General features: G+C 41.3%; 1 long non-coding RNA gene across 1 annotated transcript in view; it reads right to left on the bottom strand.

Moving 5' to 3' along the window:
* The window catches only part of LOC128115348 (uncharacterized), a 192,196-nt gene that overhangs the window by 45,096 nt on the left and 134,714 nt on the right, over positions 1–12,386 (bottom strand). Inside the window, exon 3 of the long non-coding RNA XR_008220134.1 lies at positions 9,361–9,463. This is a non-coding gene — a long non-coding RNA (uncharacterized LOC128115348). The remainder of the gene's footprint in view (positions 1–9,360; positions 9,464–12,386) is intronic.

The following is a 12,386-nucleotide window of genomic DNA, read 5'->3' as shown; positions in this document are numbered from 1 at the left end:
GGTTAGTTACTTTCCTTAGCAGGAAGGACAGACAAGGTCTTCCTAGAGAGTTGGTTGCTCAATGTGACAAATGAGAGTTGATACTCAATTCCATAAAGAGAAATCTCTCTGCCTAGATGGGCTCCTCCAGTTCATAATGATGGACAAATCAGAAAAAAAATGTATAAGTCAATAATTCATGTCTAAGGAAGTAAAATGGCTGACAATTGGGGTTGGGCAGCTCACGGTCACTTATTCTCTGGATTTGGACTTGTTGTATATTTCTGTAATAGTCTTCATAGGAGGAGGAGAAGGAGGAAGAAGAACAGAAGGAGGAAGAGGAAAAGGAAGAAGAGACTTATATGATGAGGGGTGAGAGCTGTACTTATCAGTGAGTAGATGTGAGAGATGTATGTGTCGATCACACATACAAGCTATGCAGGCTTAGGAAGATGGTAGTTACAGGTTCTCCTCCCAGGTCCATGACCTCTTCAATCATGGGTAGTTAGTTAGCTAGGCTCACAGGACAAGGCAGGCATGAGAAGACCTTAAGTCCAATTTAAATGGCTGTTGGTTACCCCCATGACACAAGGGCCACCACTGCACACTTGAGGCTGTCTTGCCATGCTGACCATTGTTGTGGTTTGCGAACGTTACATCTGTGTAGGCCTATTGATTCCTTGTCTCCTTTGACAGCTTACAAAGTACCTTTCAGTACTGCGAGAGCCAGTCTTCAGGGATGAATCCTGAAGTTCCAGATGAATCCCTTCAAGTCCTATGTCTGAAGTGTGTGGTGTCTTCAGAAATAGGGTCTATCTTTACGTTCTGAGAGACAACCAAAGGCAATGAAATAGCCAATACTGTTTTAAGAGTCTCTTAGACCCCAATCAACAACTAGAAGGGAGGATTCCTTTGCCTATCATTGGAGTACTGTTATATAGCCTACATATCCTCAAGGGGAATGTTATCACCCTGCTTGGAACAATTCCAGCTAATATATATATATATATATATATATATATATATATATATATATATATTATATATATATAATACATGTATTATTGTGTCTATTATATCTATATATACATGTGTGTACATATTATATGTGCATGTATGTATATTTTAATGGAATCTTATAGAATAATATTTATAAAATATTATTTCCCCATAGCTTTTTTCAAATACCATTTGACCATATAGTTATGGATCAATGGAGGGTAATTATGTGGAAATTCACCGAGCCGCCACTAGAGGGAGAGCTAACAAAGAGCTGGGCATAAATACAGGGGCATCTGCCTTTTTTTCACTATGTTTTTATTTGACATAGTATTTTCATTACTTCTTTGAAATTTTGTGCATGCACACAATGCATGGCAGGAGAGAGGGGAAAATAAAAAGATAGCAATGTTATCTCTAGAAACATAACTTTTACAAGCAACTGGAGTTCATAAGGAGCAACAGTAACAGCAACTGTCAAAATAACTTCCCACCCCTCCTTCGCCCAGCTTTCTCGAACCTTGCTGAAGATGATCCTGATGCCCTGACCTTAATGGGCCACCGACTTATGAGAATTTGGGGGGTTGGGGATGACAGAGGACAACATCAAGTCTTGGGACTTGCCTTCCCACTTTGTTTGAGACATGATCTCTCTGCCATTCATAAGCCAGGCCGGCAAGCTCCTCTTTCCCAGTAGGGAGGCTCTGACATTACAGACTTTTGTGTTACTGTGTTCAGTTTTTAAGTGGGTTCTGGGGATCCAATCTCGGGTCATCAACTTGGTTCAGAAAGCACTTTTACCCACAGAACCATCTGCCCACGTACGAGATGTTCTCTTTGGTCCATAGCTGTATTGTTTATGTGTTTCATTAATCCTGTAGTTTTGCTTTTGTGGATAGCACCATGATGAAGGATAATTATCTCTTTGAATAGTCAAAGGTGTTCCTCCCCCCACCCAAAAAAAAATTCTCTTTAGCTACACGGACTTTTCTTTAAAAAAAAAATGGAGAAATGGAACTTGGTGGTTACCTTGAGACAAGGATTCTGTATTCATACAACTGGAAGAGCAAGGTGGGGACAATAAGTGGCATGTAACATGGCTATGATCCATGCATAGGGGACTGTAATAGAGGCACCTAAGCACTAGGAAGAGCACTGTGGGAGCTGTGGAGTCATATAAAGTTCTATTTTTCCATACTGCCTTTCACTAATTGCCAGATGTTGAGCAAGATGCCTCCCTTACCTTCATTTCCTCCCCCATAAAAATAGCCCCAAAGAAGCAGCCTGTACGAGACATGACACCATGGAAAGGGGTCACGGTCATAAGAGTGAGGCTCTTCTCAGGAGGGAGAAGGGAAGGAACATTAGAAATAACAAAGAGACAGTGAGATAGCCGAGAAGTTCAGAGAAAGGAAAGGCTGGACAGGAGAAGTGAGGAGTCAGTCCGCCTGGCTCACCAGCAGAAGAGAGAAGTCGAAGGCTATGATCTACTAATTAAAGCAGGTGGCCCTGGTACAAAAGACTGACAGTCCTAACCAATGGACAAGCTCCTGGTTCTCATACACTGTAAACCCAATGGGCTGATCTTGTATGGTAATGACTCCTCCTGCATGGTAAGTCAGCGCTGGAGAAGAAATCCATTCTGTTCTTGTCCATACCCTGGAATGCTTTAGCCAGGTGCTAGCATGGGAGGAAGGGACATTCCTCAAGATTGAGCTACTGTGGGCGAACAAGGAACAGTCCCCAGCCAGGATTCCCGGGATCACCCTGCCACAGTCTCTGGGAGGAAGAGGACCACACAAAGAAATCCTAGAGGAGGGCTTAATGCAGACATACTGATGTGTGAACCCACAAAAGTCTATTTAATAATTTATTAAGGGGTCCAAAGGAAGTACAGACTCAGTAATACAGGACAAGGAAGAAGCCGCTGCTGATCCTGCTGGTCTGGTGGCTGCTGTCCTCTCTTTCTGCCCAGGGATGATAGGGACCAATTGCAATGCTTGCTTCTTCTCCAACCACTCAAGAGAGTGCACGACCTATTCCTCTGCTCTTCTGCCCCAAAGTCACTGGCTGAATGGAACGAATTCCCACACACCACACTGAGAAGTTCAGGACACAAGAGGCTTGTGTTGGGCAGGGCATAGTGGCTGGTGGTCCCAAATGCCATGAAAAGGAGCAAACTGCATCACATAAATCTGACTGGAAACTGACCTTTCAGAGACAGGGGCCAGCAGGTGGCACCAACTCCAGAGTTGCATGCAGTTTTTTTTTTCCATGGACAAGACTGAGAACCCCAAAGTTCAGGTTTAGTAGAGCACTCAATTTCAGCATCCTCCCTCCCTCCCACGGTACGCTTCATGCTGACAGGCTTGAAGGCACTGAGATTAGTACTTCAAAATAGATCTCAGTTCTCTGTTTACTTCCTTTACTCCCCCAATATACTGCAGAGTTATCTCTTGGCTCGGACATTAGCCATCGGAGGGTATACCCACTGAAGCCTCTCCCCAGAATACAGTACTGATGGCTGGCCTCAGCATCAGCGTAAACAAGACAAACACAAGAGATTCCAGTTTCTAGGGACCAGCTTCTCACTTGACAGACTCTAATGTCAGGGGATCCAGAAAGAAAACACTCCAATACTTGGTTGTTTTTCTCTTCTTATTTCTCTCCTTATATTTTATCTTTACTTTTGACTCTAAATATTTTTCCTTTTTTAATTGTATAGGATTTTCCTCTTATATTTCTCTGGTTTTCACACATTTTTATCAGTGGCACAATCAGATTTTTTTCTCTTCTTTTTTCCCCTTCCTCCTAACTTTTTTCTTTTTTTCCCCTTTTTAAAAAATTTAATTCAGTTTTAATTTACTTCAGTTTCTTCTCTCAGTTTTTTGTTCTATGCTTCATTCTTTTAGTTCATTCATTTACTCTTTTTACTTTTGCCCCTTATTGGTTTTATTAATTTTTAATTTCAAAGTTTACACCATTTTTCCCAGTTTTGTTCTATAGGCATTGGTGGTCACTTAAAATCAACTTGAAACACATTTTTATGCCTGTTGGTATTGTTGCTATGCAACGGTTGGTTCTTTCTTCTCTCTGAGACACTGGAGGGACTATTCAGGACAAGACCACTCGCCAATGAGATCCCAGGTAAAGCTGGAAGGTAAGTTTACCCAAACAAATGCACAAATCAGGACATATGAACATTAAAAAAGAAACATGAAAATTACAACATGACTCCCCCAAAACATCATGCTGAGCTAAAAACTAAATTCAAAGATGTTGAAATGTCTCAGTGAGCATTAGAAAAAAAAAATCTACTGATAAGAGTGGTCAATGATTTCAAAATAGATACAAACAAAGACATAAATGAAATAAGGAAATCAATTTAAGACCTGGATATAAAAGTTGGTGATTAATAAGAAAAGCATCATCTTTGGTAAAAAAAATTTGAGCAAAAATTGGAGTTCTAGGGGGGAAAAAATGGAAAACTGAAGTTAATTAAAAACAAAGTAGAAAGCTTCACCAATAAGCTAGGTCAAGTAGAAGAAGGAACATTAGAGATATAAGATAGGATTGAGGAAATACTCCATTTCATATAAATTAAACTAAATAAGCATTACTACAACTCATAAGAACTTTGGAACATAATCAAGAGACTCAATCTAAGAATCCATGAGTTAGAAGGAAATGAGATAAAAGCTAATATTATTTTAAAAAAATTCAGCAAAACTGCAGCAGAAGCCAGGTGTGGTGGCATATTCCTTTAATCCCAGCACTCAGGAAGCAGAGCCAGGTAGAGATCCGTGAGTATCAAAACTGGTCTACATAGTGAGTTCCAGACCAGTCAGAGCTAGCTAAACAGTGAGACTTGTCTCAAAACCAAAACAAAATAACAAAGGACAGTCATGTACTTGTACTTTCTCATTGGGACCACAAGCTCACAAATAATGATACAGACTTGTTATTAATTATGAATGCTTGGTATTAGCTTATGCTTGTTCCTAACTAGTTCTTATAACTTAAATTAACCCTTATTTTTTAATCAAAGTTCTTCCACGTGGCTCATTATCTCATCTCTTACTGCCCATCCTTCTTCCTCTGTGTCTGTGTCCAGTTGGCAACTCCGCCTTTCTCCTCCCCAGAGTTCTCTCGCTGCCTGGAAGTCCCACCTATCCTCCCCTGTCCAGCTATTGGCCGTTCAGCTTTTTATTACACCCATCACAGCAATACATCTTCACACAGTGTACAAATATCCCACAACAGAGCCAAGCACAAGAGTCATTTGAGCCCCCAAATAGAAAGGTTCAGAAAATAACCTAGCAACAATGCATTATGGTTAAAACACTAAGACCATAGGACAAAGAAGCAATACTAATTAACTGCATTACAGACTACACAAAGTCAAACAACGTGCCTGAATCACAGTTTGAAAGCACGCTGTCAGACAGCATGGAATGTTTTTATGGAACTTGATTTCTCAAGAAAGAATGGTGTGTTAGTGTGTCAGTAAAAGTAAGAATGACTGGCAGGAAGCCATTTTCACACACACACACACACACACACACACACACACACACACACACACATATAGATTGACAAAGGAGGCCACTTTCAGACAGAACTTGGATAGCACAAAGAGGATGTCAAGGAGAGAGCTTACAGAGAATGCACACTGGTGGAAGACACATGAGATGCTGATCAAAACCGCAATGCTAGACCGTTTGTCAACAGAAGACTAAAAGAAGCTGTAGCTGGGTCACTGAGGACAGGTCAAGCTATAGTTTCAATGAGCAAATACTATGAGGAGGAAGATGCTTTTCAGAATAATCTCTATCATTCAGATTTCTGACCACACTTTTCATGCTTAGCATGCTGCATTTTTACATGGTGGAATCTCATTGCTGGGAATACCTTTATCTTTGTACTGTTCCCACTAGAGAAAAAACAATCAGGACAGATGTTATTCTAGCATTTAAGAATTCAATGTTGGGATGGAGAGATGACTAAGAGGTTAAGAGCACCGACTGCTCTTCCAGAGGTCCCGAGTTCAATTCCCAGCACCCACATAGTGGCTTACAAACATCTGTAATGAGATTTGGCACCCTCTTCTGTATACATAATAAATAAATCTTAAAAAAAAACTCAGTGTTGGATGGGTTTGTTTTTTTTTAAATGTATCACCAAATGGAACCTTGCTTTTCAAAGTAAACTTCATTCAACCCAAACTCATTTGAAAAGAGCAGAGGTTGCCATTGTCTTTACAGTTGTTGCTATTGTATTAATTGATGCTTCAATTCAAGTTGGTGCATTTGGCATGTGAAACTCAATTATCTTTCTAGAAGCCTGGGGGGGTTCTTGAAATAATGTGAAAAATTAAATCTATTTAATGTAGACAGAATTAAATAGCTGTTTGGAATAAGATTTTTCCCCCCAAGGGGCTTTTGATAAATTTAAAATAATAATTCTCGTCTTCTTCCTCCCACATTTAGAAAATACAGGGAAATGTATTTGTTGAATAAATAGTGAACAAATGTTGGCAACATGAATCAGGGGCGGGGCTACATAGTATCAAAGTTTATCTAAAATGCATCATCTGAAAGGCACTAGAACTCTGTAGAGCAGAATGGAATGTACCCGTCTGTTGACTTCCTGTCCTGTATACATAACTTGAGAGACATGTTGGATGCTAAGAGATGTTATTAAAAAACAAAGGTGATTCTCCCTTATCGAATAAGCTGAGAAAAATTGATGTAAACAGCATAAGACTTCCATCCAGAGGGATTTTCATGCACAGCCATGAGCTACAAAAAGTTAAAAAGCCCTTAGATGGGCGCATACGATGTAGGAAGCATTTCCCACACCAATTAGATCATGGAACATTTGTCCTCCAATCAACCCTTCTTGGAGACCATGTTTTAGTAGACAATACATTAGGACACAAAGATGGTGAGGTCACATCTCCACCTAGGGAACGCCTGCTCTCAAAGCAGATGGTAAAGCAAAGACCCAAACCCTCGACAGAGGACATGCTAAGTTTCCAAGATTTGGACAAAGTTCTAAGGTTCAATGACATTATGAAACATAAGCTTAAATATACTGCATTGATCTGTTCTTAAATTTGGATTTTGTTTTCTCTGTTAAACTGCTATCTCAGGGCTGGGATGCACCCCGTGGTTGAGTGCTGCCCAGGTTCTCAAACTGAATTCCAGTACCACAAAGAAAAATAAATAAATACATACAAGTTTTAAAAGATTTTACAACTATAGTCTCACAGAAACTATATGTGGAGGGAATTCCCTTCCATACTGCTTCGGAAACTGAAGGCTATAGAGTTACATTTTCTTGGCCAGTCTGAGACATACATTCCTCTGAATACCGGAGACTTGACGTCTGCTCTGCCGGGTTCCAGAACCGGAACTCTTTCTACTCACAGCAATCAAATATTTAAAAACTTTCCCTCTCAAAGACACCTGTGAAATAACTGAGTAATATGAAAGCATAAAAATGGTCAACGATGGGGCTGGAGCACATAAGAGCATTGGCTGCTCTTTCAGAGGTCCTGAGATCAATTCCCAGCACCCACATGGTAGCTCACAACCTTCTGTAACTGTAATCTAAGACAGCTAACAGGAAAAAGAGTAGAATAAAATGCAGAGCCCAATGAACGTCAAGACCTCTGCCCAGTCTGTTACCCTTCCAAATCCTGAGCAATTCCTTTTGCTTTTACTCATTTCCATAGTGTTTGCTTTTCAGTACACCCACATTATATTGGAGTTAGACATGCACGCATTTTAAGCTTATTTTCAAACAGAATAATCTATAATCTGGCTTCCCACATAGAGTCAGGTGTGTATGACACCCATTCACCTCACCAAGTCAGAATTCCAATAGCTTTGTTTTATCAAGAGATTGAAAATATAAATTTTAAATATCTCAACCACTCCAAGTCCATGCCTCAGTTTCCATGAAATTGCCACTCCTGCTTTATTGATTAAGTTCAGAACAGAAGGAAAGGAAAAGATAAAATATTTGGATATATAGAGAGATTAATAATATGTTAGTACTCTCTCTGTTTTAATGTATGTGTCTGTGTATGTATGTCAGTGTGTGTGCATGTGTGTGTGTAGGTGTATGTGTATAAGTATGTCTGTGTGTATGTATCTGTCTGTATAAGTGTGTGTGTGTGTGTGTGTATTGCCATGTGAGCGCAAGGGGTTGTGAATGACTAGACATGGATGTTGGAAACTGAACTTGGATTCTCTGGAAAAGCAGCGAACTTTCTTCATCTCTCCAGCCCAGAGAGATGTCTGTATTGAATTTCTTTGCTGAACGAAGTAGGATTATGTATGTCCACTCAAAGCTAAGCCTACCGATTCTACCGAAGTATCAATAGCTTCACTGAGAATGTGTAACCAAAACGATAACAACAAAATGTTGATGGGCTAACAGTTCCTTACTCCGTGTTTAACACAAAAATAAGCATGCACACAGGAAGATAAACATCCCTTTAAGGATGTCAGATTTTAATATGTATTCCACAGCCAAGAATGTTTTTGTGCTTTCTTAAGTAGCTAAATGCTAATATCTAAACCAAAAATCAATCAAAAAAACCTGGCAAACAAAACACAAAAGCCCACCAGCATTCTCAAAGCAATCAGTTCTCAGTCTGCTGTCTCACAGATCAGTCCTTTTAGAGAGCCAGGACATGTTGTTACTGGAAGGCTGGGGACATGAGAGGAAATGAATTGAGTCTGCAGTTTTGTGAGACAACAAAATCCCATAGTCTCCAGAAACTCCACTGATAATTAGCATTCTATCTTTGATCCAGGAAAGAAAACCCATTGCAGCTGCCAGATTCACATCTGTATCTCTTCTCAGTAATATGTGTGAGGTACGTTACTGCTGTGGAATGTTCTGTATGGCAAATGTGTTGCTAATTAGTTAATAAATAAAACACTGATTGGCCATTGGCTAAGCAGGAAGTGTAGGCGGGACAAGGAGGAGAATAAAGCTGGGAAGTGGAAGGCTGAGTCAGAGAGACACTGCCAGCCGCCACGATGAGAAACAGCATGTGAAGATGCCGGTAAGCCACGAGCCATGTGGCAAGGTATAGATTTATAAAAATGGATTAATTTAAGCTGAAAGAACAGTTAGCAAGAAGCCTGCCATGGCCATACAGTTTGAAACCAATACAAGTCTCTGTGTTTACTTGGTCGGGTCTGAGTGGCTGTGGGACTGGCAGGTGAGAGAGATTTGCCCTGACTGTGGGCCAGGCAGGAAAACTCCAGGTACACGTTACATCTGCCTACGCGATGTTGGCAAACATCCCCCCCGCCCTTATTTCAGATGTGAACGTTAATATAAAATTGGCCCAAACTTCACCTTCAGTGGAAGAGATTGTCCCCAGCTCCAATCTCTAATCTTACATCCGCTTCACCTGCAGATCCACAATCCCAGTTTCAACCAATGGATGGCATCATGTGGCCTGCAATCGTGCAGAGGAAAAATCAGTCAGATAAAAAAACAAAGGACTGCTTGTTTTGTTTTGTTTTCTGCTGTTCGATTAATATGGTTGATAAGTAAATGTTTAAGACATTCAACAAAAGCATGCTTCTAGACTCACCCCAACTTCATCTCTCCCAAGAAGCCACTTCCTTTTTCTCCTTTAAAGCTTTACGTTTTTCTAAAATTCTTCAGTCTCTTTTTCTCAAGACTGGTTTATGTTTAGTGTCTTCCTCTCAAAGCACTTCTGAGTATTAATTGTGCCTTCTCGTCTTAAGGGGACAAAGTCTCGCTACTATAACCGAATCTGCACCCCCTAGGCCACCCAGCATGGCAGCATACACCCAGACCTAGGTGCATACAAATCATTGCCGGACACATTCCGATCGACTCACTTACACTCAAATCCCTACCAACAATGGTGAGCCCCCACCTCGATCATTTCTCCGGCACACTCACACACTCATTTACAGAGGCAAGTGAGTCCTGAGAAGGGATCATCTACACTTCTATTTTGGTTTTTTACTTATTTACTTTTGGAGATGGTACAGAATTAGATCTTGGGAACATGAATGATAAATCAGCTTTATTTATCTTACAGGCCACACGGTATGTTTCAAATGCTTACAGAGTGTGCACAGTCTCTCTCTCTCTCTCTCTCTCTCTCTCTCTCTCTCTCTCTCTCTCTCTCTCTCTCTCTCTCTCTCTCTCCTTGATGAATTCTGTTCCTTATATCTATACAGCATGATCATTTTGCCTTTGTTTCTAACTCTTCATTTTAAATGAAAGAATCTCAGGAAAACACTAAGTGGTAATTGCACTTCCCCCCTAAAAACTACATCCCCATCACCTCATTCTCTCTTGTAATGCCCACCAAGAGCACACAGCACAGGCATCTGCCCAGCTGGACTCAAATCCAGCCAAGAGGTGACTCATCCTTCTGTTTGCTAGCGATTTAGGAGAAATTTATCTTTTGCTTCAATTAGTCAATAAGAAAGGCCAAAAGTCACTTGAATGGCAGTGCTCTGGTCCTGCAGAAATAGCAAATCTAACACAGCCAAGATCAGCAATCAGAAATCCAAGTGTCCCCCCACTAAAGGCCTCAGAAATATCTCCCCTCTGTTCCATTCCAGAGAGCAGATGTTAGGCCCACCAGTGAGAGGCCAGCAAAGGAGAAGGAGACAGCAACTCATGAAGTCAGAGGCCCCATGGGTTGGAACCCATCTGCCTTACAGCCTTTAGCAGCCCGTTGTAATATTTACACAGTGCTTATTACTGGTCAGTCAGCATTTCAAGTGCTGCCCATATATTAACTTGTTTATATACCTCATAATCAGTCTTTGGGGAAGGTAACGTTACATTTGGGGGAACTGAAGCACAGAAAATTGACCTGTGCTTTGGAAGCACCCAAGGTGCATTACAGAGGGAAGATACCAGAGGCCAGCCCTTCACCACTATTGTGGTTTGAATGTGAAATGCCCCCCAAAGGATCATGGGTTGGAAAGCTTGGTTCCCCAGCTGTTGGTCCTATTTTAAAAGGTCTGGAAACTTAGGAAATGAAGCCCTACTGGAGGAAGTGAGTCACTTGAGATTTGCTAGCCCATCCCCACTTTCTGTCTGCTTTCTGATTCTTGGCTAGTGATACAAATGTGACCAGCCACCTCAGCTCCTGCATGGGCTTGTCCCCCTTTGATGGAGCATATCTTGTCAAACTGTAAGCCTAAATAAATCCTTCCACCTTTAAACTGCTTTTTCTCAGGTATTTGACCAGAGCAGTGAAAACAGTCACTAACATAATCATATGCTAGCAGTAGGGGAGGTGGATTGGTGTGATCTGGGGAGGGGAACATCTTAGTCAGGGTTTTCATTACTGTGAAGAGATACCATGACCACAGCAACTCTTATAAAGAAAACATTTAATTGGGCTGGCTCGCTTACAGTTACAGAGGTCCAGTCCATTATCATCACGGTGGGGAACATGGTGGCATGCAGGCAGATGTGGTGCTGGCTACATCTTGGCTTGCAGAGAACAGGAAGTCAACTGACTCCCTGGGTGGTATCCTGAGCATAGGAAACCTCAGAGCCCACCCATACAATGGCACACTTCCTCCAACAAGACAATACCCATTCCAACAAAGCCACACCTCCTAATAGGGCCACTCCCTATGGGCTTATGGGGGCCAAATACTTTAAAACTACCACAGGAAAGATGATCATTCATCCCCTGGATCAAATCCTACCTCAACCACACTATGCAGTGTGACCATAGAAAGCAGTGCTGTATTTTTATATATATATATATACATTTCATTGATTAAGACAAAGACCTGCTCACTTGAAAAGCCAAAGGTGCTGACCTACAGAAGGATCGATGCTCCGAACTGACCAGGTCAGAGGCCTCTCCCTGCTCAACAAGCAGGAAATGAAAATCGGGGAGCCTATTCCTCTAGACTTCCTGTTCTCCGCAGTCATCGGGAGCGTAACCAGTTATGGCAGAGGTCTGCCATACCTGCTCTGTTCCATGTTTATGCATAACTGCAGGAAAAAACCTGTCACAGACTAGGTGGCTCCTTTGTCTCCTGTAGCACAGACTCAGCAACGGCTGAGGAGAAAGTGTACTACAGCAGAGAACACAGGGGACTGCTCTGTAGGTAGGGGAGCCAGGAATGTAGGTGCATATAATCATCTTATGAAGAAGACTTTGAATATTCATGCATCTTCCCTCCAAAGGGTTTGAATATTCATGATTTTTTTTTGCAACAGAGGGCAGACTTTCGGTATACATCTGCCACTGGGTACATGCCTCAAAATGTGCCTAGATTTGTGCCAACTCCTCTTTGGGACATGTCTTTTACTATGATAATAAAGCAAAGGTTAATTTCAGACAAGAGTGTCTTCCTGTGCAT

This window comes from Peromyscus californicus, unplaced genomic scaffold (genome assembly GCF_007827085.1).
Source record: "Peromyscus californicus insignis strain IS unplaced genomic scaffold, ASM782708v3 Scaffold_1__1_contigs__length_55948999, whole genome shotgun sequence".
In the NCBI taxonomy this organism is placed as follows: Eukaryota; Metazoa; Chordata; class Mammalia; order Rodentia; family Cricetidae; genus Peromyscus; species Peromyscus californicus.
Note: the sequence above shows the minus strand (reverse complement) of the source record. Positions and strands in the feature narration are given on the sequence as shown.